We start from the raw sequence: 25,905 nt of genomic DNA on the forward strand, positions 1-25,905 counted from the left end.
TTCCTGCTGAGATAATGTATGTTAGGAATTCTACCTTTTTGTAAGACCTTTTGCACAGTTGTCACGAGGTTTATCTCGGTTCTAATGGGGCAATAAATATTCATGTTGGGAGTACAGTTTTACAATAGACCATCCCAAAGCAAACCATTCACGGGTTTCTTTACTAAATTTAAGGTTTGTCATTTTAGTATTTTTAAAACTATGTTAATAACGGTCTGACCTATAACATTAGATAATTTATCGTTCGTAGGGTGACGTCATGCATCCTCGTTTTCTTGTTCGAATTGTAATATATTTTGTATTTATCTTACAAGAAAAAAATGAATCACGAGCATAACAGTGATTGATTTAATTCAGAATTATTCTAAGAAAAGAAATGAAGGGCGTTACAATGTTTTAGGTAACAAGTTACCGTCAACAAATTATTTGTTTGTTTGTCAAACCAGTGTTTGGTATTGCGAGGAACGTACCACGCCGTCCTGACACGCAATCAATCAGAACACTTCGACCCCAACGCATCGAGTCGTCACGTTCTACAAGCAAAGACTTATTTATTAGACTTCCTCCCCGGAACCTACATTATTCAATATTCTTTGATTTCTTTATGGTGATAAGAAAAGGAAACTTATAACTTATATCCCGAAGCTTCAGAAATGTTTGTATGGAGTGTTTGACCAAGAGCACTATATATAGTTCATGCAGTGGGTAAGTTGTTCAAATTACCACTTATACAACCGCGTGCTCATCTTGTCCCAGAAGATGAGAACCAAAATTCATGCAAGATGTAAACTAACTAATTATGGTAAAGGGCCGCAGCATGAAATGATTGCACTTGGTTTCGCAACAATGACATATTTTTAATGAGGTATAGAATTATAATCCGTGTTATTAAATTATATAGCATATTTAATATTTTATCTCCATAATTACATTAATTAAAACAAATTCTGAAAAGACGCAGGGCTCATTTCAGCTTTTAGCCAGAGTATGTGTATTAAACAGTTTCAAACGATTTCAATAATATTAGAAGCAAATTAAAATGCACCACGTTAGCTTGGTTGGTTGTTCTGTATGATAAGTTTCATGGGTTTTCTTGGATAATATTCAAGGACAATCATCCTGCGTTTTCTTCCTGCTCATACCAAAACGAAAATGGTTGAAAAAAATTATCTGTTGATCATTTCGTTGATGCGAGAGAACAAACGGTCAACTGTGCCCGGGAAAGACAATATGACACACAGACGATCTGGTTGAACCCTCTCTATATATGTCCCCTGTATCCTGGACACATTCGCCACCACAGCCTCGCTTTGAGTCAGAAGCGCAAGACTGATATTACAGTAGCCATCTAGTCACATTACTCTCGCGAGAAAGCATACTATTAGGCTGAGCTGGAGATGGAGACGATGACGTCACTCCCTGTATAGTGGCGAATGTGTCAAGGGTAATTATTATAATAGAATGGAGATATAATACACTGGATTATCAAGGATGTAACGGGTCTAAGGACGCTGAACTATATCACACTTTATAAATCAGAAAAAAGGGCAAAATTACAAAAACATCATTGTCAATAGTATCGCTATGTTTACACGCAATCAGAAAAGTAACTTTTTAACGACTCACTCCCCAATATTGAAGCTACATATAGATGACGTCAGATGAACATGTAATATTATCTGTTATTTTCAATTATCCCTCCGTGTGATTTTCATCACTATTTTACAACTCTACGCACAATGGAACTTGTTTCGGAAGAGACCCTCGTGAAGATATAGGTTTGAATTGGCCTTCAGCAACCCAATGCTTGTCGTAAGAGATGACTAACGGGATCGGGTGGTAAGGCTCGCTGACATCATACAAACCACAAATTGTTCGAGGCTTATTATTCTCAGGGGTTGACGTTGGAGTGAGTGAGTGAGTGAGTTGGGTTTAACGCCGCTTTTAACAGTATTCCAGTTATATCGCGGCGTGTCAGCTTAATGTGGGAGGAAAGCCCGAAGTGATGCAGGTCTCTGACGTTTATCACTTCGGTGAAACCCACGAGCACGGGTATGGTGCTGACAAACCTTGAAACATAATCGGGGCGAACCGGGATTCGAACCCACAATCATAGGTTTCTGGCGTGCCCAAGGGACGCAACTCTGCACAGCGAATCGCCGCGCCTTAGACGACTGGGCCACCCGTGCCCCCCGGTTGACGTTGGAACTTTAGGAATCAATTTATAATCTTGGGGAGATGTGCTGGGGGTAAGGTTATTGTCAGAATAATGTTTAGGTCACTGCTTCAAGATATACGGTTATTTCATACAATCTGTCCCTTCGCAGTGCAGCTGATACCGGACTGTTGTGATATATGACGCTCAAGTCAACAACATTATCATCTTACAAATGCATTATTCCCTTATTTGCTTGAAGATTTTGGACGTATGCCGATTGAAGTGATATCCCATTTGTTTTTCCCGAATAATGGCTGACCTTTCAGATAGGATCAGTATGGATGTCTCGATATCCGGCGTCAGACAATACACCGTTCTCAACCAATATATACATATTTACGCCCAACGAAAGACCAGAAGGTTAGGTGTGTATGTTATCGTATCCAGGGGTCATATGTGATGAAATCTTGGATCTGATTGTACCTTGTGGCACCAATTTGACATAACGCAGGATTCTCAGATTTTCTAGCACTAAACAGTGGCATTTCTGAGTGATATTCCATCAAACATGAATTTCATTAACACTGTCTAGTTTAATGTGATTATCTCATCTCATCTCGACTACATGAATGATGCATTTGTATGTTCTAATAACCATAAAAACAGTGAAAAAAATGAAAAATTGATTTGGGTGTTTTCAAAAACTCATTTTTTTCTACGTGGATGTACTATGAGTTAATATGTCAGGAGGCACTGGCGGACCAGTCGTCAAAGGTGCAGCAATTGGCTGCGCAGAGTTGCGTCCATTGGGAACCAGACACCTATGTTTGCGGTTCGTGCCCATTATGTTTCTAGAATTGTCCGCACCATACCGTTGCCCGTGGCTTTCACCAAAGTGGTAAATGTCTGACACCTACCTGCATCACTTCAGGCTATCCCCCCATATTCAGCTGACACGCCGTGATGTAACCATCGTCCCGTGGCAAGGGCGTTAACTGACTATAAAGTCCAGTTTCCAGCCTTGTCGAACTACACTTGAATTTCTTGGCTCGATCGTAGCGCCACCAGTTGTTATAACGAGTTATGTCCCTTCTATGTCCCTCCTATTGACCAATCAGATTCCACCTCTCATATCACTTGCATTTGCTTCAAACATAATGGTGTCGCCCAGTCAAGACGATCTGATCGATAATCAAGATCTTTATTGTGTATATACGGGTCTTACCTCGCGGAGTGAATCAAATCATTGAACACCTTGATTTAACACATTAAATGTTTTGGAATATATCTGTCGACACCCAGTTTTCGGTACACATGCTTTGCAAATCTTGCAGTCGCTCGAAATCTGCACGTTGGAATTCTTGTTGTTTACAAACCGGATGTCAGGTTCGTTGCGCGATTTTGATTGGACGATACATAGACTCGATAGTCCAGCCAAAATGTAACTCAGGAATTTCAGCCTAGTTCGGCAAGGGTGGGAACTGGACTTTTACAGTCAGTTAACTCCTTCCCTCGGGAAGATGTCATGTAACTGGAATCAAAGTGGCGTTTAACATTTCTCACATGGGCCGTAGCATCACATACAATGTACACCAGGGTAATAACATAAACGCTTTGCATCATCATACAAAATGTCAGCTGAAAGCAGAATACAACGTACAATCACTATCACATACTGATGATAACAGGTTAGCGTGACACCGTCACAAGCACATACAAAGGCAAGTTATATGTTCACCTAAAAAAAACAACTGGGGACATACAAGTTCAAAATTAGAGAATTGCTTCAGATATCATTTTTGTCTCTGTCTTCACTTTCTCGACCATAAAACTTTATGAACGCTTTATTAACGCATTGACTATTTGAGCAAGAGCCGTATAACGCTCTTTGAAACCTTTGACGAAATAGCATGCTCGATTGTACCTCAAAAGTTGTGAGATGTAGAGACCAAAGGCCAGAGCTGCTGGATTATTGCTTGGCATAATGGGAAGATGACTATTGGAAAGTTGAAGTCATCCTTATTTCTATCTAGTTCCGGTGGGTAAAACAGTGAAATGGAACTGGATATTTGGCAATTACTGAGGGATATCAGATCATCGATATTCCTGGAGCTTAAGTTTCACTTCTTGGCCAAATTCCCCTGTTTGATTTGTCCAATCAGAGGCGAAATGCCGATGCATGTGCTTAAAGAAACAGATCAGTAAGACATGGGGTTCTCTTCCCTAAATGTCCTGTCCCCAAATTCCACAAAAATGATATCTATGATGACGTCAAGCATTTCACATATTGTTTTGTCAGTAAAGTTCAGATGGTTCATTTTTGACAAACTGTCATGAACCTTTGAACATAGAGATGTATCTATGGTTACCATTGAGTGACAAATGCCCCATGTTTGTTAGGTGGGATAATGGAATACAAAGTTTTTGAGAATCCACATGTTATTAATTCAAGTTGTCACAAATACTGTCTGTGAGAACAAAATTGGATTGGACATTTGGTGGTACATTTGCTGGACCCTACATATGTCTTTGGCTTTTTATGGAGCTTTGGAGCCCAGTACAAGAGGCATGGAGGCGTCTTCAGGATTTAGAGTCAAGCCAAACGTAGATAGTGCTGATGGTGGTTTGGGCAGCTTTCTTCCTAAGTTTACATACTGACCGCATATGTGGCACTCTTTGATATGTCCCTCGTTCAAGGTTGTTTGATCAAACAATTAATGTTGTGATGCTTATAGTACCACATATAATGGTTATGTTATTTGAAGCCTTGTCAGTGGGAACAAGTTCAAAATTTTCATGTCGGGCAGTCAGACTTTGAATGACAGTTGTTTCCGTGTGTGCACATTCTACCAATAACAACATCACGGACTGACTTAAGCAACTCCGAAAGACAGGTTTATCTTCTCTATTGGTCCATAGTGTAGCATTATATTTTACATTTTAGTTGTGATCCCAATTATTTGCAATCTTTATGATATTTTGGTCCATATTTGATTAACTTTGTCTGAAGTGTTTATTGTTGAACGCCGCACTCAGCAATATTCCAGCTATATGACAGCGGTCTGTAAATAATCGAGTCTGGGCCAGACAGTCCAGTGATTGACATCATGGGCCTCGATCTACGCAACTGCTTATAAACACCACACCACACCACACCACACCACACCACACAATGCCGTGGGAAGTTTAACACTCGTGGCACGGTGTTTTGCAAGCCTTCGAAAAAGACGTCAAAGACTGCATTCGACGCAAATCCAATTGGTCTCACATGTCCATCCCGATGTGCTTCAATGGAACCTAGCCGGTCAATGCCCCGTTAATATTGTTAGAGTCATTTCGGGCCATAATAGCCACAGCATTAGACATTGATTGCCACTTCTGTTAGATAACCCATAATTAAAAACGTGTGGCGCAGTAAAGAGTTGGTCGGACAAAATGTGATTTCGATTACACAGAGGAAACATAATAGACGTAGAATGGATGCGTGCAGCTCGGCGACCGACACCGCCTTGGACGTCTTCTAGAATTACAGCACAACGCCTCAGACATCAACAACGTTCAACTTGTAGGTCTCTTGAAGTGCGAAAGAGAATATTGGAAGCGATCTTGATGTGAGCTCGGAACGGTTTCCTACTTTGTAGCAGCGTTCACGTGTTAAACCGTATCACAGTCTTCTAATGGGATATTCTAACTGTTTAACCGTTTTATCCAGTCTAGGCACAGTGAAATAGATCCATTACAGCATCGTTAGACGCTTTCAAATTAAAATAACACTACATCCCGTAGTGTGACAGCGGTTTGTTTCAGCTTTTTTGTACTATTTACTTGTGAATTTGTTTTTGTTAACTTACAAGTTTTTTCTATGCATACCAATACACGCAGTGTACGTTTGTACTTAGGTCGAGAACAAGGGCGATAAGCGGGTCCATTCAAGGACGCATTCAAGTTTACTATTCAAAAGAGGATTTTGGCATATGACCAAGGCTATTTTATTATATGGCTGGAATAAAATTTAAAGCGCTGTAAATCCAAACTCACTCACACTCACTGTTCATCCGATATGTCAGGTCTCTCAACTCCATGATCAAAACTTAACATCAAGATTTGGTTTGATTTTATGCTAAGCAATAAGAAAAGACAGGTTTCAACACGATTTCGATTACTACACACATTTAAGGATTTTGTTTAAAATGTTCTACTTCTGAGAGTTCATTTTCTTTCTCGTGAACGTCCAAGAAGACACGCGTCCATCGCAAAAAAACAGGTTTACCACTCATGGCTGCGGTTGAAGCAACAGCATGGTGTAGCTATCGACGTCCAGTTGTAGTGGCCATTGTAGGTTCTGTATTAATAGGATCATAGTAGAGGAAGACGTGTTCTTAATTAGTTGCAGAAGTAGTAGTAGTAGTAGTAGTAGTAGTAGTAGTAGTAGTAGTGATGGTGGTGGTGGTGGTGGTGGCAGTAGAAGTAATAGTAGTGGTAGTAGTAGAAGTAGTGAGAGTAGTAGTAGTAATAGTAGTAGCTGCAGCAGCAGTAGTAGCAGCATCAGTAGCAGTATTTGTACTAGTACCAGCAGCAGCAGCAGCAGCAGTAGTAGTAGTAGTAGTAGTAGAAGTAGTAGTAGTAGTAGTGGTAGTAGTAGTAGTAGTAGTAGTAGTAGTAGTAGTAGTAGTAGTAGTGAAGCTCACCGATAATCAGGATCGCAGCGTTCCCACGTCAAGCCTCCTGATTACTAATTGTATTTAGTGTAATCGGGTTATTAAATACATACACTAGTTATTTCTGGTAAGTACCGGTAACATACTCTTTTGAAGCTCGGTCTCTAATTTGTAAAGTCTATTAAACGAACGATTATCTTGATTGAAGACATGTAACAAATGATGGAATGCCGTTATACAGACTCATAGTGCCACAATTGGACAAACTGAATAAAAATGCGAGTAATCTTTATAGCGCTCATTAGAAAGCGTGGCCCCGTCTCTACGAACACGAAGCACTGCATTACGTGTTTTTATTCGCTGTGTTTCGTCACTGTCAGCTAAAAGATATGGAAAGCACTGACAGTTTCACAAACCACATGAGTTATGTTTGTTAATGGTGAGATATTATATGGCCCCTTTGGGACCACTGTGCAGAGTTACTTCCCTTAAGCGTGCCAGGAACACATGATCGTGAGTTAGAATCCTAGATTCGTCCTAATTATGTCTCTAGATTTGGCGGCACGTTCCCCGTTACGCATTTAATATCACTTCGGGCTTTTGGGCTTTTCGCTAACACCTGGTGTCATCAATGACTTTCAGTGACCCATTTATATGATCTTCACCGCTTTTTCGCCTTTTACGCCTAGTGGTATCTGTTTCGGCGGATAATCGAGACTGGTTATTCTCTGTCGTTGACGTTTCATATAGCCCCCACAGTAAGCAGACACGCCGTTATATAACTAAACTGTTTTTTGTAAAGCAGCGTTAACCAAACTTACTCATTCATAGTGTTGAGGTTGTTGCAGATTGTTCTCAGGTAGTTTATCTGTTCACTTTAATAACAATTTCTAAAAGAAATTCCCATTTATGAATGAAGCATTCTAATCGAGTCACAATAAAATTCCTCATCATAATAACGTAAGGTATGGCAATTAAAAGATTGAAAATATAAATATACTGATATTTGTTAAACACTTTCAAAATTAACAACATGTCATCTTACAATCAGGACAGGGAGCAAATTAAACAAATAATCGCCTCAAAAAAGGCAAAATTAACTGTCCGCGCAAAGCTTTCTCTGTGTACACCGTTGAGCGTATGAAATGATGCGAAGATTAGCTTCTGAATCATCGATATATCTACATCATTGCTATTAAATAGCTCTCCCATGTAATGTTTACCTGTCACACACCAAGTGCCAATATTTCTATATTTACTCTACGTAGACAAACAATCAAGATTGATAACTTCTTCCAGATTGACTTTAAGGTCATTTTAAGGTCACGGCGGTCATCGATGCCGACATGTCACATTCATGCGGTATTGACAGTTCTCGAGACACACATCCACACAAATATGTAAATGAATACAGATCACGGAAAGCAGTTACTGTCTTCATTACAAGCATAATAATGGTGCATGCCTTCATAAATCTCATCGTGCCAGTTTGGTGAGTTTTTACACAGGAAAATATACATATTTCTATTTAATAAACGACATAGTTTTCTTGCTTTGGCAACAAAATAGAGCATAATTTCCAATGTTTAGCGCCAAACGGCGTTAATTGTGAGACATTGTTCACAGCTGACTACAAAATATGGAAAATTTAGACAGTCCGCCTTTAGCAATTTCCCGCTCCTATTTCTTACGGAATGATGCGAGATTTCCCGAAAAAATGCAACGACAACACTGTCCACTTGCACTACCGTTGTTTTGTAGTCAAGACAATGTGTTGGTAAGAAAAGATTGATCCCCAGCATCTATGCCTCGGAAACCAGGAATTGTGGCGTCGAAGTTAGGCCATATAATGTTTGTTGTGACAATTTATTGCCTTTAAACTACAGGAACGTCAGTCATACGCAAGACAGCATTCGTTTTAAAGTTAAATATGCTGATATGGCCTAAAAAATGGCAACAGGTGGGCGTTTGAAAAACAAATTAATTCAGGAAAAATTCAACCAAGTTGGCCTCATTGGCGTTAAAACCATTGAGAATAGAATCATTACTGCATATTTTCGGTGGATATTCAAATATTCTGTTAAAGAAGCAGAATGCGCTGGGATGAGCTTAATACGCAAGTGGCAGCTGCAGAGGTCTTTGCCGAATTCCTTTTCTTCTAAGTGATTTACATATGCAAATGAGATGTCAATACATCCAAAACCGAGACAGGGGCTGATCCTGGAATTTGAACAATTGAACAAGGGGATGAGGTTTGGGGGGGGGGGGAGGTTATACCCAAGAAGCGAAGGGGACAAAGCAATGACAGCTGCAGGTTGACACATAAGGTGTCTGTCAAAAGGGGATGCTAAAAAAATAACCTGCATCCCAAGCCTCTCATTCGCCAGTACAATTGGCATTTTCCATACCCTGGAAAAAGCAACTTGTCACAAGTTAGTGGTCACGAATGACTACTTTTGCAAAGATATACTGCATCATTATCATGCATACACATCTATAATATGTCTCAAACATACACTGTTGAGTAACCTACATGAATGAGTAAGTGAGTGTGTGGGTGGGTTTGGTGAGTGCTGTTTTTTAACGCTGCTTTCAGCAATATTCCAGCACTATCACGTTGGGAAACATCAGAAATGGGCTTCACACACAGTTATCAGTAAACAGTGTTTGAAAGTTTGAACGTTGTGAGTTATCGAAGATGCAGCTAAAGCCAGCATCCTAAATTGAGCACAATGTGCCGGAAACTCATGAAAGAACGTTTCTGTGGAGCGAAGTTAATGTCATCAAGTCGCTTTTTAAGACCATAGCAAGGGAAATCACGGTATTTCCATTTGGGCGATCAGAGGAAGCTATTGATAATAACGACTTATATCTCTTGCGCAAGTTCACTTAAGATAACGACATGCATTTCTATTGAATTTTCAACATTTTAAAATGAAGATATGAAAAAGGGCCAGGATTTTTAAATCAACGCCCAGGAGGTCTGCATTTTCGGGACTGTAATTTGAAAAGAGAAAATGAAATGTGAGCAATATTAGCTTAATTTCCAAATGAAGAATTGTTGCGAAGTAAATTTATTTTTTGTTGTTCCCATTTCGACACGAAGTTCCTCACACGGTCAGAAATCTCCCCTTTGCCTCAATGAAATCAACACGATTCTGATTAAAATCAATTGGATGGCACTGATGTGGGATAGCCATTCACACGTGTAATTAACAACCAGCACGTGGAAATCAACAACACTGGAACAGATGGCGATATTGTCCATGACCACGTGATCAATAGTATCCAATCATTCGCAGAACAATTAATTGGAAATAAAACAGAGTGTGCGAGGGAGTGCAACTAAAATGACTCTCGGAAAAAGGGTATAAAATGCTATATACGGCTATTTTATTAGAGAGATGGCATTAAATCAAACGGGACTGAACATATGAGATGTATGATTTCTTTGATCAGTGAGCTTAATCACATCGCCTGTCACATTGTACGATATTTAGCTGAATAAGAAGTGTTGACAATATGACTCTTTTAGTTGAAGTGACTGCACAGCTACTTGCACTGCTGTTCGTCATTATTGAGCTCTTTTATTGGAATTTATATCAGATAATTTAAACTCACTGTTATTAAATACATTATGTTTTTCATTCATAATAATTTGTTATAAAGATTCACACTGTCATTTCAGACAGTAATAATTATTAAACTTTCCTTAAAGCAGTAAAGTCAACTTGAATCTTTCATAGCGTCAAAAACTTTTGACACAAATGACACATTAGCCCTTTGATAAAATCCAAATGTAAAACATTAATTTCTCTTACGAAAGTATTAATATGCCGGTGATAACTTTTTTATGAAATATCATGTGTGCATAAAAATACTATCATTAGGGTAAAATACAGGATAAAAACCATAATTCCTTCCTGAAAAAAAGTAACTACAACATTGGCGCTTTCCTTACCTCACTGATGTGGTGTCGTTACCGTTCTCCTACAATGTAATCCATCAACGCTGTCCAACAAGCACCGTCGAGTCAAACGTTATCGCCAATAATTCTTTGTCACTGCAAAACACGACAACGTGTAATTCTCCGTGACTAATTGTCTACTAATTCGCCACTTATTTCACTGCCCACAGATCTTGGTTTGACACTCATACCCCGGAACTCGATAACAACAAAAGCCGATCAGTTTCACGACTCGAAAAACTTCAGCCATACGCCGCTTACGATAAATCAGTCGAAGGGAGGTAACCGCTGTACGGCTTATCGAATACAGGGTTGTCACTATCCTGCACGGACAGTTCGTTTATCATCAATAACCGTAAGTACTGCAACCATGAAATTAGACAAGTGACTAGAAAATGATATTTCTCCTCCGATTAAAGAGGCACCGCTGTGTAAAAGTCGGTGTTATTGCGTTTAAGTTGATGAAGAATAAATACAACTGTCTCAATATCTTGAAATATATTGCTTTTGATAGCCTGTCTTGTCACACGAACAACGACTAATACTTTATACAGACTAATCGCGAAATCTGGAATGCATCAGAACAGTCTGGCGATATTCCAGCTTTAATGTTACTAAAATGAATTACCATCATTCTCTTCTGCTGGGGTCGCTCGAAGTTTTCGTGTTCCAGACAAGGAGATTAAACTGTCTTTGCAGCGGTTACAAACATTGTTTGTTGGTTGTTTCACGCCGCACTCAGCACTGTTCCAGCTATATGACGGGGGTCTGTAAATAATTGGGTCTGGACTAGACAATCCAATGATTGACATCATGAGCATCGATCTACACAATTTGGATACGACGACATGCATTAACCATGTCAGCGAGCATGACAACCCGATCCCGTTAGTCGCATCTTACGACAAGCATAGTCGCATTTTACGGCAAGCATGGGTTGCTGAAGACCGATTTTATCCCGCATCTTCACGGGTCGGTTACAAAGAAAGATACGCAGGAATTGTGGGTATTATGATCGAACGTTCTGTACCAAAGGTAGTGGGCACCATGCGAAGATACGGTGACGTCAGAATTACATACCCTGCAAAGTCGTCAATTGACAGGTCGCCAGCTTGTCAAACTTTGCCTGAAGATCACCACAACTGGTGGTCCGTCGGCCCGGGTCATGTGAAATACCTCTTTATGCGTGCGATTTTGTATACATGAAATACAAGTTTGCACGTTTAGCGTGTTTAAAATAATTAAACGCGGTTAAACGTGAAGACTAATGTAACGGACGCCCAGTGTTTGAATTCATTATGTTTAAAAATACTCGTCTGTTTCCACTTGGACCCCGTTAAGATTCTGGGCCAGACAATCCAGTCATTGACACCATGAGCAGCGATCCATGCAATTGGAATACGATGACATGCATCAACCAAGTCTGCGAGCCTGACCACCCGATCCCTTTAGTCGCCTCTTACGACAAGCCTTGTCGCCTTTTACGGCAAGCATGGATTGCTGAAGACCTATTCTACCCCGCATCTTCACAGGTCGCGATTGTATGAATCGTTGCTCACTATATCGATGACTGGATTGTCTTGTCCAGATTAAGTTAGTTACAGACCGCCGTCGTGTTGTTGGACTACTGCTGAGTTCGGCTTTAAACAACATGCAGAGACCTGAACAAATAATACCATGAATACCATTACTCCCGTGAATACCATGACAAATCAGAGACTGTACTTTCAGTAAAACCCTCTTTATAGGGACTGACGTATTCAGTGCCGTAACCAATCGAGGGGGGGGGGGGGGAGATAGTGTGTGTGTGTGTGTGTGTGTGTGTGTGTGTGTGTGTGTGTGTGTGTGTGTGTGTGTGTGTGTGTGTGTGTGTGTGTGTATGTCTGTGTGTCTGTGTGTGTGTTTGTTACCGGATCTATTGTCCTAGCCCTCTGAGATACCAGGCCACAGTTTAACACGAATACCCAACTCACACACAGCATCCGCACCGACCAGTCCTTGTTGTATCTCCTTAAAGCCGAGCGCCAGGCGGGGTTACGCCTTTTAATGCATTTTGGTATGACGCGACCAGGGTTCCAACCCCAAACTTCCGCGCAGACGGTCTTTCGGCTCCACCACGGAGGTTGTCTGAATGAGCGAGTGGAATATAACACCCGAAAAATATTTCAGTTAAATAAAGACGTTCACAACATTATTGAAACCTACGAGACGATGAAAACGCCGAAACGGGTTTGGCGGTGCCAAACCAAGAATAATAACCAGGACGAATTTAGGATATTCACTATAATCCACATTCTGGCACCCACAGGGGACGCAGCTCTACACGGCACCGATGCCCAAGCCGACTGAGCCTAACAAACGCGAATTAAAAATCTATTTATATTTAAGATTAAAAGTTAAAACGATTCGTATGGTCGATTTGAAAAATAATAAATAAAAACTTTTTTTTCAAAACTGACTGATTAAGGAGAGAGGAATTTATTTTTTCTATTTTATATCTTTTGTGAGCTGCAAATCTGAAAATAGAAGACGGAAATTGGATACACGCTCAGCAAAACGCTTGAAACGCAAGCACGAAATGGGAGTTAGATAAATTTTCGTAACAGTGCTTCAAATTGTTTGTTAGAAAAACGGAACAGATGCAATTGAAGTGACGGGCACATAATGAGAAACAGGACTTTTATTTTCTACAACCTAATTAATACTGCGACACAGACCAGCAAGAGAATACCATAAATGTTGAAGCAAAAAGCTGTCTTTGCTTGTCAAGAACTGTCAATCGGTACCAGGTGTCACAACCCTCCTGTCGAAAGCCACCTGATGCTCGTGATGCACGTGCGGCACGTGGTGATGGCGGTCGCTGATTGATTAGTGTGACATGTAAATGTATCGTCGCGTGTTCTGACACGTTATATTAGCCGACAAACAGAACAACACAAGAATTTCTTTTCAATATCTTTGGTTCGTCGACATAGGTTAGAATGATATATGTTCAGTGAGATGTTACATATATCTGAAGATGTTGACTCTAAATCAACACTTTCAGGATCTAACAAACCAATGTTTCAGAGAAGCTGACAAGAGATTCATTTCGTCAACAGAATTATTCTCACACATTGTCAGATCTTAATCGCAGACTATCGTTGCTAACTAAATTTAGGTACAACATGTTTTAAATAACATTCAACATTTAGGCGTCTCGTTGACTGAAGATTTGAATGTAAGGTAATGGACTTTGGTAAAAGAAAATACACAGACCGCTATGTTTTTGTGCAGTAAATCAATTACAATAGGACGGACGAGTGCGTTACCTAGCAACACACGGCGATAGGAACACCCACATTGTCTCTTTCACCGCTGTGCATGCGCATATAAACTGTTTGCCACCACCTGATGTGAATGTGTCTGTGTGTTTGTTAGCTTTAAATGTAGCAGCCATTTGACGATTTAGTGTCAAAAGTAATTGTTATTTTTTTTATTTGCATGTACATATACACAAAATGTGACAAATGCATGACATTGTCATTTCCATTTTTTCTTTCCATCGGCAGTTATTTGTTTGGCGACAGAGTAGATTAAAGTGTGGATTGGGTGGTCACAAAGTGTGACCTTGGTGATTCTATTCACCTACCCCGACGACTGCAACCGCTGCCCCTGCTATCAACAGAGATAGTGCTGCTGGCGGCATAAACACTATTCTCTCCCTCGCAAAGAATAGGTCTTCAGCAACCCATGCTTGCCATGAAAGGCGACTCTGCTTGTAGTTAGAGGCGACTAACGGGATCGGGTGGTCAGGCTACTGACTTGGTTGATGCATGTCATCGTATTCCAATTGCGTAGATTGATGCTCATGATATCAATCACTGGATTATCTGGTCCAGACTCCATTATATATCACCGCCGTCATATTGTTGGAACATTGCTGAGTGCGTCGTTAAACAACAAACAAACAAGCTTATTCATTGCCATTGCGGTTTTGTTTATTTACAATGTTCACGCATATTTTTCAAGGACACATACAATTAAAGTAATTCGACTATTTTGGCCAGTGGGGGCACGGGTGGCCCATTCGTCTAAGGCGCTGTGATTCGCTGTGCAGAGTTGCGTCCCTTGGGCACACCATTATTTTTCAATACTTTCTCCTTTAATTTTATCCTTCTTAATCTTGGTCCAGCGATGCTCCATCTTTGTTACCTCTGCCTTGTAGACGCCTTCATCCTGGTCCCCTTAAAGGACTTGCACTGCCACAATCACCTCGCCGCTCTTAGCAATATTACGGTGGGGGACACCAGAAATGGGCTTCACAAATTGTACCCATATGGGAAATCGAACCAGGGTCTTCAGCATGACGAGCGAACGCTTTAACCACTGAGTTCGATAATAATAACTCAGTCCTAACCCTCGGTAATAATTCGCACCAACATTGTTTCACGAACTGATATGTTAATTTGGTCAGCTTTTGGTCTGAGATCAGTTACACAAAACGACCTTCGTTACTCCCATACTATAACTTACAATAGTCGTAGCACTAAGATGGCTTTGTGACATGGGCCGGGGGCCAGCAGGTATCGACATTCTGGCTTTCACACAGCTTGAGAGTGTCAGTAAATATGGATTGTGCTGACCAAGACTGATCCAAATGAAGTCAGCAATATGCTGATTGTGCACACGTCACAGTGCTGTTAACAGATTCCGTGCCCTCTTGAGGACGATATTGGGATATGGCCATCTGTGCTACTTCCGCGTCGCTTAAATTCAGCCGCCCATTCCATAACAGTTGATTGTGAACAGCAGTCGCCTCCAGTGGTGCTTTTTTATATTCGTGTATTTCCTGTGCTGTGCCTTTTTCGGCAGGGACTTATAACAGCTCTTTTCTTTGTTTTCTCCATTTTCGTAGTTTCTCTCACCCCCTTAACCCTTAAGTCTTTGAGTCCACTTCTCTGACAATACCTGGTGACATGGTTGACAGCGTTCACTGGGTGAATGAGTCTGGTTTTACGCCGCTTTTAGCAATATTACAGCAATATCACGGAGGGGGACACCAAAAATAAGCTTCATGTACTCGTGTGGGGAATCGAACTTCGGCGTGACGAGCGAACGCTTTAACCACTAGACTACCACACCGTACCCGTTTTACCACAACGACGTGCATCACTGCTCATCATACGAATCACTGGATTATCTGGTCCAGACTCGATTGATTGATATGACTGGGTGCCGCGTTAGGCAACAAACCAACACTTACTTTTCATGAAAGTGTGTGATTAGTTGGGTACCGTTAGAGCATGGCGCTTACCATTTCCGCTCGGTGTCATTATTGATTTAATTTCAGTTTATATAATTTTTATCACTATTTTGTCTTTTATGCCCAATGGAATCTGTTTCGGCAGATCACCGAGACTGATTAGTCTGTGGCGTTACCGTTTTGAATTTCCAAGAGATGGTATTCGTCAAACACATGATGAAACCTCACATTCCAGAAAGCAATATCTCTGAGGCCACTGGCCTTTCTATTTACCCTCGTAGACAAACACAGAAACTAAAATACCACCGAACTAATCGCCCAGTGTTCTCTTCCTGTGTCGGCTTATCACATATTGTGTAGTGGATTTTTCTATTTTCCCATCCTTTGTAACAGGCAGAGAACGTGAAAAAGAAGTCTAACACAAATAAATCAAAACATCGGGTTCGTATTTGTTTTTTATTTCTTGTCGATAATTGAAAGTCGCTTTATGGCGCCGGGGCAATGCTCTTCTGACCATTATTGATCCTCTGCCAGCTGAACAATATAGTTCTGTGATCCCAGGAAAGATTAGATCCCTTTCGTCAAATAACGAGGGTACTTATGTATTTGGAATATTTGTTTGGCGAATGAAAAAGTGAAAAATTATAGATGCAGACAGAATAGAAAATAATAAGCTGGCGAGTCTATTGTGGGATCCGATTGCAGTGTCCGGAGATTTTTTTATGAGCTGAGGTCTCTGAGTTAGATCCCTTGATGCCAGAATCAGCACGTTGAATTCGAATCCCTTAAAAGCTAAAGTTTACAAGATAGGGCAGTGACTGTTAATCAATGGAAGCAAATATCATGAAATTGATCTTCGCACCTTGGATACGATGACATACATCAACCAAGTCAACGAGTCTGACTACCCGAGCCCGTTACTCATGGGTTGCTGAAGACCAATTCTAACCTCGAATCTTCCCGAGATCTAATGTTTATCGCTATGTGGAGATAGGCACACATTTTTTAGGGATTCTTGGTGGCCAAAGATACGGTTGGAATCCTAGAGTCACCTCAAATAAGTTCTCTGGTGGTATGCAGATGGGTTTCTCTAATCTTGTAAATGACTTTCCATATTGGGTTTAAGGTTTACAGGTGTGCGGTGGGGTAGCCTCGAGGTTAAAGGTGAGGTGAGGTGAAATGGAGTTTAACGTCGCGTCCAAGATTATCGCACTTATATAGCGACGTGCATGCACGTGTATGTGTGTGTGTGGCTGCTTGTACTAGTCCGGACTGATGCCGATTGATAGTGCTAGCTCACTGAGATACCATGCCGCAGTTTAACATGAATACCCCACTCAGACACAGTATACTGACTCCGAGCCGACCAGTCCTTGTTTTAGCCCCTAATGCCGAGCGCCAGACAGTGTAACAACAAGTACGTCTTTTGGTATTACGCAGCTGGGGATCGAACCCCGGACCTTCCGCTCTCCTGGCGGACGCTCTACCATGAGACCACGGAGGCGGTCTCGAGGTTAAGGCGTTTGCTCGTCACGCTAAATGGCCCGGGTCCGATTCTCCACACGGTTATAATGTGTGAAGCCCTGTTCTTGTGTGACCCACCGGGAAAGCTAGAATCTTACTATAAGCTCACTCACTCACTCACTAAGCTTTACGTTTTTTCTATAACTGGAATATTGTTTTAAAGCCCATACCATTCACGTAGTGTATCGAGACCTTTTTTTATTAATACACTGCAGAGTAACTAAATATTCTATCAGCTAATCACGTAATGTCCGAGATTCCATGAGATTGCAATGCGCATGCGCGAGTCAGTGCAAACCGCGCTTTTAGCGAGTGCAGACGCGTTTTAGAGTTTAGAGACAATTTTCAACTCATAAAACAGTGTATAATTACACTGTACTGTCATCATATCTGACAGAGTACAGTTATCATTATCAACTTGCTACTACGTAAGCGTACAATTACGCTCGAAACTTTCCACAAGTCAAAACAAATTGAGATTCAATGGCTGAGGCCGTGTTGAAAAGTCCCTGTCCTGTCGACGCGGGCGTGTCTAAGTCATCTTAAAGGAAACAAAAGGCCACTAAATCCCCTAAACCGGCAACATCGACGGCTTCTGCCACTTCTCAAGCAGATCATACACCAATATTTTCTTATACACACTCGTACTTTAAAGTCTGACTCGCGCATGCGCATTGCAATCTCATGTAGTCCCTCAATTACTAAAGATTAGCTGATAGAACCACAGTCAACCTTCAACTTACAGGTAAGTCTCGTTTAACTTTTAGCTTATGTGGTAGCGTTACCTATGTCCGGAATACGAAGTTTTCGGTATAACGAGGCACAAACTAAAGAAGTTCTGCTCGATACCAGACTAACGACTGCAGCTAGATGTTAATGACCAGGTCCCGTTTCACAAATCACTCACCGGTAGCGAAAATCGTTTAAACCGTATCAGCGTGATTCAATTTATTCAAATTCAGAAACCAATCATTTTGCTTTTCTTGCTTTCCGAATCACTATTTATTACTTAAGGGATTTAACATTTTTGTTGCCAGGGGATATTTCAAGGACAATAAAGTCATCGTTTAGAACTGATTTACGTCTTTATCAGTGAAATGATATTTGTGTATTTTTTCAGAATCGAATAATACCAAGGAAAAGTGAATTAACATGAATGGAAATCGTCATGCAGCGTTTACAACGATTTCGACGTTACCCAAGGGAACGTCTTTACTGCCGCTTGTCTTGCGATCTGACACCTTAATGTTGTACAGGAGCTCCCAATTTGCTTTTATTACCGCAAAAAGTTTTGACAATATTTTATTAATATCTTTTTTTAAAGTAATTGCTATCACTTCAGGAATAAAGACTGGAGTCGACTCCATTAGATTTATCTAACAGTTGGCAGATGTCGAGCTTTTTTGCGACCATATATGCAATACATTTACGTAACTTGATAAAATAGCATTTATATTTTTTTTAAATAGATCGTTTCATGTGAACAGGCCAAGATCTTCTTACAGTTTGTATGATATATATATATATATATATATATATATATATATATATATATATATATATATATATAATATATATATATATATATATATATTGTAAATACGTAACAATCTATCGATACACACAAAACTGACTTTCAAAATATAGGACATTAAATACAAATAGGTAAGATAGATTATATTATGACAGAACGATATACTTGCATCGTTTTTTACCTCTCTCTACAAATACACAGATTTCGTTCACCAATAGATACATGTAGCATGCACATAGCCTAATATCTCGTAAAATATCGTTGTAAGATCTTGTTCTTACAGAAAGGTGAGATGAGGTGAGGTAAGATTGGGTTCAAGATTGTCAGAATATTGTAGTTATACTTCGGCGTGCGTGCGTCTGTGTGTGTGTGTGTGTCAGTCCGGGCTAATGCCGATTTCATAGTGCCACCACACTGAGCTACCATGCCGCAGTTTGACATGAACAGTTCACTCAGACACAGGGTAAGCTCCCAATTGTCAGATGGCTTATACCGGGATTAGGTCAGATAATTTGCACTAGAAATTGTTACCTGCTTACCTAAGTGTGAAGTGAAACAACGCACAAATGACAGAGAACCAACATATCATTGCTCAACTCAGCTGTAGCAAATGTCGAACTGCATCCAAAAATTCAAGAAGTCTTCTAGCCCAGTGCACAACTTCTCTACCTCAGACTCTCTGTACACCTTCTTCCCGGTGTGTGGATGTGGGGTGAGGGAGGGTAGTCTAGTGGTTAAAGCGTTCGCTCGTCACGCCGAAGATCCGGGTTCGAAACCCGACATGGATACACCAATTTCTGGTGTCCCCAGCCGGGGTATTGCTGGAATATTGCTAAAAGCGGCACTCACTCACTCTTCCTGGTAGGGGAACAGCACCAAAGTCTAAGGTCAGCTAAGCACCTTCTCACTTCTCAATCCTTTGTACCAGTTCTGGAGAGGTTGTGGTGTTGATTTGAGAGACTGCGGTTTACACGAACATGGAAACCCTACCTATACCACACACGGGATTATGCTCATATAGTAATGCCGGCATTGGTCTTTTCGTAAAAGAAGTCTCTTATATAATGGGGAAAAGTGGTTTGTAAACGCAAAGTGGTCAATTTATGTTGTTACTTTTTTGCATGCTAAAATGTGTTAGCAGGTAAAGGCCTAAATGCCACGAAGGTCGTGTGGTTTTACGCCGAACACATGTTGTCAATTATTTGATTCATGTTGTAAATTATTTTATTGATTTGTAAATTCCACCATGCGTTACGGGTGTAAAGTTTGGGTGTTAAAAAGAAACTCCGAGCCGACCAGTCCATGTTTTAGCCCCTTAATGCCGAGCGCCAGACAAGGTTACAACAAGCACCATCTTTTAACATCCTCTGGAATGGCGTGGCCGGGGGCCCGAACCACCGATCTTCCGCTCTCCAGGCAGACGCTCTACCACTAGACAAACGTGTGGTGTTATATGTTACAAATGTTATATATATGTAATGTACCGTGTGTACTTGAGTTTATTACTTGCCCGTGAAAAGATCACCCGCTTAATAAACATACAGCTGTATTACACATTGTGTAATACCAAAACGCGTGCGTTACTCTCGGAACACGTTTCACTAAAAATATTGAAAGCTCTCAACATCCTTTGGCTTATTGAACGACATTGCGTGTGGAGATGATAGATCACTGAGAGGAGCGTAAGCACACTCGATGACCCCAGCAACCTTGTTGCTAGGCTGACGTCACATGGCATTGTTTCGCCGAAGGATCTTGCAACAAAATTCCACAAATTACGTCATCGGGTATTGTGACATGATTGTAAACTTTGAGGTCCAAGGCCCCGTTCCACAAGGCGATCGTGCTGTAGCGCAACGACAGTCGTTGGTCTAAGTTTAAATATGTGAGTTGTGATAACCTTAACGCTACGATAATTTTGTGGAACGGACGCCTGAATTCAAAAGGTAGACCGTTGTATGGTTTTAAATTCATACGTTTCAACTTTTGACGTGTTTGAAGTATTATTCTGTTAAACTCAATTGGACTATGCCGTGGATCGTGTAGGTGTCAGCCTATTCACACTCGACAGTATAATTCTAAAAACGTTTTAAATGGCAAGTAATAAATAAAATACTAAACTCGCTACCTGGTAAAACCAATTTTATGAAACTCGTGAATAGTTGTGGTATCTGACGAGCGAAAGCGAGTCAGATACCACAACTATTCACTCGTTTCATAAAATTGGTATTACACGGGAGCTCGTTTAGTATTCTATATATACATTACAACATATCGTGATAGTGAGTGGATGATGTTATTTAACGCCGAAGTCAGAAAACGTCCAGCTAAAACTGAGGGACAAACGAAGCTATACCGAGATTGTTTTTCATGTGTTTGAAAAATGAAAGATTTTGCGTTAAATATATTATCAATATCTATTTAACCATCACTCATTCCTGCAACAGTTTGTAGAATAACTTGTGGCTGTGTCGTGTAATTTTCTGTAACAAATAAACTGGTTCAGCTAAGACTGGATTAAATAATTAATTTGAAACCACATAACCCCTACCATGTTTGAAATGTAAATATGTAGCAAAAAAGGCAAAATTATTGATTTTCAAAAAAATTCTATGATAACCACCAGCAGTTGTGTATTAGGCGATTTTTGTTGTTGTTTTTAAAGATTATATTTAAGAAATGAAAGCCATGTAGAAGTATTTTTTCACTGACTAAGCGTCAGTACAGTTCATTTATTTTATAAACATAATGTGTGTGTTTGTTGTTTAACGCCGCACTTAGCAATCTTCCAGGTGTATGACGGCAGTCTGTAAATAATCCACGCATTGGGAACGGTGACTTGCATCAACCAAGTCAGCGAGCCTGACCACCCGATCCCGTTAGATCTATTCTACTCCGAATCTTCACGGGTCTTATAGATATATATTAAACAAACATATGATAAAATCAACCCAGTTGCCCCTCAGTTGATGTATTTACAAAATCCAGACAACCAATTGACTGATAGAATGAGCAATGATTATCCATTATGATACACAGGGTTATATCCTTGTGGTTAAAGCGTTCGCTCGTCACTCCGAAGAACCGGGTTCGATTCCCCACGCGGGTACAACGAGTGAAGCCCATTTCTGGTGTCCCGCGTTGTGATGTTGCTGGAATATTGCTAAAACATCGTAAAACCACACTCACTCACTCACACACCCACTCACTCATTATGATACATACATCACGAGTCGATAACCGGTGATATCGATAGTTTCCCTGAACGGAGCTACTGTAACCGGTATCGCTTAATTTGATTGGATGGCTATTTTTAGTGTCGTTTCATTCGGGTGAGTGAGTTGGTGAGTTTGGTTTTACGCCGCTTTTAGCAATATTCCAGCAATATCACGACGGGGGACACCAGAAATGGGCTTCACACATTGTACCCATGTCGAGAATCGAACCCGGGTCTTCGGCATGACTACCCGGCGGGCTACCCGACCGCCCCACCGTTTCATTCGATCGTTTGTTTCGTTTGTTACGACGCACTCAGCAATAGTCTAGCTATATGACGGAGGTCTGCAAAGAATCGAATCTGTACCAGACAATCAATTGATTGATATCATGAGCATCGATCCACGTAATTTGGATATGATGACATGCATCAACCGGGTTAGCGAGCTTGACCACCCGATCCCGTCAGTCGCCTCTTACAACAAGGGTTGCTGAAGTCATATTCTAACCCGGATCTTCAAGGGTGCGTTTCATTCGAACTAGACTTAAGACGAAGATTTCGCGAATGGGACTTCGGTATTTGTCACAATGGAATGTTTCCCTGGATAATCGAGGATATCAAGTCTACCACTTCATTTCCATTTCAGTCGGAGCGTACGCCAAGTGGAAGGTTCTGTGACTTCAAATTACCACAGAGCATATACATCATTGCAGATGATCGTTCACAGATCTCACAAACAGGTTGTTATATCCTAATGCATTTGTTGTAGATCAATTTATGTATTACATATGGCAATAATCTACAGCAGTGATGCCAGTTTACTCTCATATACATATATCAAGCCCGCTCAACCTTTTATCATCCAGACACATAAAGACATACCGTTAATCATCCGTATCATATCGGAAATGGGCGAAATAAAACGCCAGCCGCAGACCAGCCAATGGCTCCTACAAATAAATGAAATGTGTTTCGCAATCACATGCATCATTCATTGTACATGTGTCTCTAATATGACAGAGCTTATAATCTACGACATTGAACACTTACTTCGTGGAATAAACACAAACGCTTGTGAACATCAGACATGGTACAGTTACCTTGGCTGATGGGAGCACCATATTTATCTTGATACATGTAGGTATGGAGAACCCATTGCGTTAGCATTGCCGTGGCTAGTTGAAACGCATGTGCAGAATAACTTACCTTATCCGTGGCAGGATCCGCAGATCAACGGTTCGAATCCCAGATAAGCCCCGGTATCATTAGCGATGCCTCAGTACCATGCCAATGCTTTTGGGATTCATCAAAGTGATGTAAGCATGTGACCTGGGACACTTCGGGTGTTTCTCCTACATTGACTGTATTGCTGTTGAGGGCTTAAAGGTGCAATATTCTTACGTTAAGATACAGCGTTGAATTCCTTATAAAACGGGAAATTCGTTACTTTCCAAAACATAAACACGGAATTGTATGGTAAAACAGTATTAAGTAAATGTGACACGTAGACGCCTAAGGTGAAATGAGGTGAAATGGGGTTTAACGTCGCGTCCAAGATTATTGCACTTTTAACGCGACGTGCATGTACGTGTATGTGTGGCTGGCTGCTTGTACTAGACCGGACTGATGCCGAGTTATAGTGCTAGCCCACTATGATACAATGCCGCAGTTTAACAGGAATACCCCACTCAGACACACTATACTGATTCCAAGCCGACCAGTGCCTGTTTAACCCCTTAATGACAGGGTAACAACAAGTACCATCTGTTAACGTCTTTTGGTATGACGCGGCCGGGGATCGAACCCCGAACCTTCCGTTCTCCGGGGGTCGCTCTACCACTAGACTGCGGAGTCTCCAGGCACCTAAGGCTGGACCTGCTTGAATAATGCTCGATACACAGGGGAAGTTAAGGTCCCCCCTCTTGTCATATCAAAATATGAAACAGTCTCACTGGTCTCTTTTATTTCTAGTGCGATGGGTAAATCAGTGGGAATAAACAAACAAGTAGATCAGTGGAAGTTGTTTTCAGTGACAAAAATTATGTCCGATACAATTCCCTATTTTGACTTCTTTTACGCTTTGAGGATGCTCTAAGGCGTGGATTTGGCGCGTTATAAATATTCACAATCATTATATATTCCCGTGCTTTTCATGTGGACAATTGACTTGCCTTTGCGTGTGTTTGTGACAGCAGCCACCGCTTGGACAGAATATGCTACCTGGTATCATCACTTTTTGATAGTGATTCATAAACATAAGCTCATGAAAAAGTTGGAACCGTACAGCGGACTTAAGATGATGGAAATAATGTTTCGGCGGATAATCGAGACTGATTATTATGTATTCGCGTTCAAGATCATTTGCACTTATATAGTGACGTGCATGCACGTGTATATGTGTGTGTGGTTGCTTGTACTAATGCAGTTTTTATAGTGCTAGCTCACTGAGATACCATGCCGCAGTTTTAACATGGCTTCCTCATCCACACACATCATACTGACTCTGAGCCGACCAGAACTTTTGTTATCCCTTTAATGACGGGCGTCAGGCAGGGTAACATCAAGTACCATCTTTTATCGTCTTTTGGTATGACGCGGGCGGTAATCGAACCACCGACTTTCGGCTCTCCGGGTAAACGCTCTATCCACTAGACCACAGAGGCGGTCACCGGTATAACGTGTATATCCGCTACAGCAGTACTAAATTTGTATTGGCATAAAACATTAATGTGAAAGGACACTTACATGTACAGGTAAGGTTTTAAAATTAAGTCCTCAATTATCAACAGTTTTAATTTCTGGGATGTTTTTTTTTGTTCCTACGTTTAAATATGATTCCCCAGGTGGTCGCGATGAGCGTATCCTTCTTCACCGGTTGCACCCGTAACAAACACATGCAAAGGCAAGGCAAGTGTTAACCAGAACATACACGGGAGCATATGGTCAAAATAAGGCACTGCATGGTACATCACTTTGCTTTTGGTAGAGGTTTCTTATGAATATGGAAAGGGTTTGTTGGTCTTATTTACATTCATTGTCGAACACCAGTTCAGGGCTGTGTTTTTGGTTGGACGTATCATATGCTGTAATTAGATATAGTTGTAGTGAAATATTAACAGCGGTCTCCGTTTCTCAGACAGTAACGTCGTTTCGCTAAAGACCGATGTCCCTAAAGACATGAATATGCATGAAAGTTTGGAAGATAAGTGGAGTTTTTGTTTTATGGCTTGATGGGAGATATTGATTACAAGGAGAGGTGAATGTTTCCCTCAGAGGATAACACATATGCGGATAGTTTAAGATAGTTTAAGATAGTTAATCATATTAAGATAGAAGCTTGTTACTTGGACATGTGGAGAGAATGCAATTTGCTACAGGGAAGATATGTGATGATGATAGCACAAATAAATATAATCACGCTCGAATAGGGATGAGTGTGTGAGTAAGTATGGTTTTACGCCGCTTTTAGCAATATTCCAGCAATATCACGGCGGGGGACACCAGAAATGGGCTTCACACATTGTACCCATGTCTGGAATCGAACTCTGACCTTCGGCGTGACGATCGAACGCTTTAATCACAAGGCTACCCGACCGCCCCTG

General features: G+C 40.9%; 1 protein-coding gene across 1 annotated transcript in view; it reads right to left on the minus strand.

The window, feature by feature from the left end:
- The window catches only part of LOC124135588 (atrial natriuretic peptide receptor 1-like), a 654,598-nt gene extending 643,729 nt beyond the window's left edge, over positions 1-10,869 (minus strand). Inside the window, exon 1 of the mRNA XM_046500976.2 lies at positions 10,778-10,869. The gene's annotated coding sequence lies outside the window, so the exon portion shown is untranslated. The remainder of the gene's footprint in view (positions 1-10,777) is intronic.
- Positions 10,870-25,905: the final 15,036 nt, after the last annotated feature.

This window comes from Haliotis rufescens, unplaced genomic scaffold (genome assembly GCF_023055435.1).
Source record: "Haliotis rufescens isolate VD_foot unplaced genomic scaffold, xgHalRufe1.0.p SCAF_70, whole genome shotgun sequence".
Classification (NCBI taxonomy): Eukaryota; Metazoa; Mollusca; class Gastropoda; order Lepetellida; family Haliotidae; genus Haliotis; species Haliotis rufescens.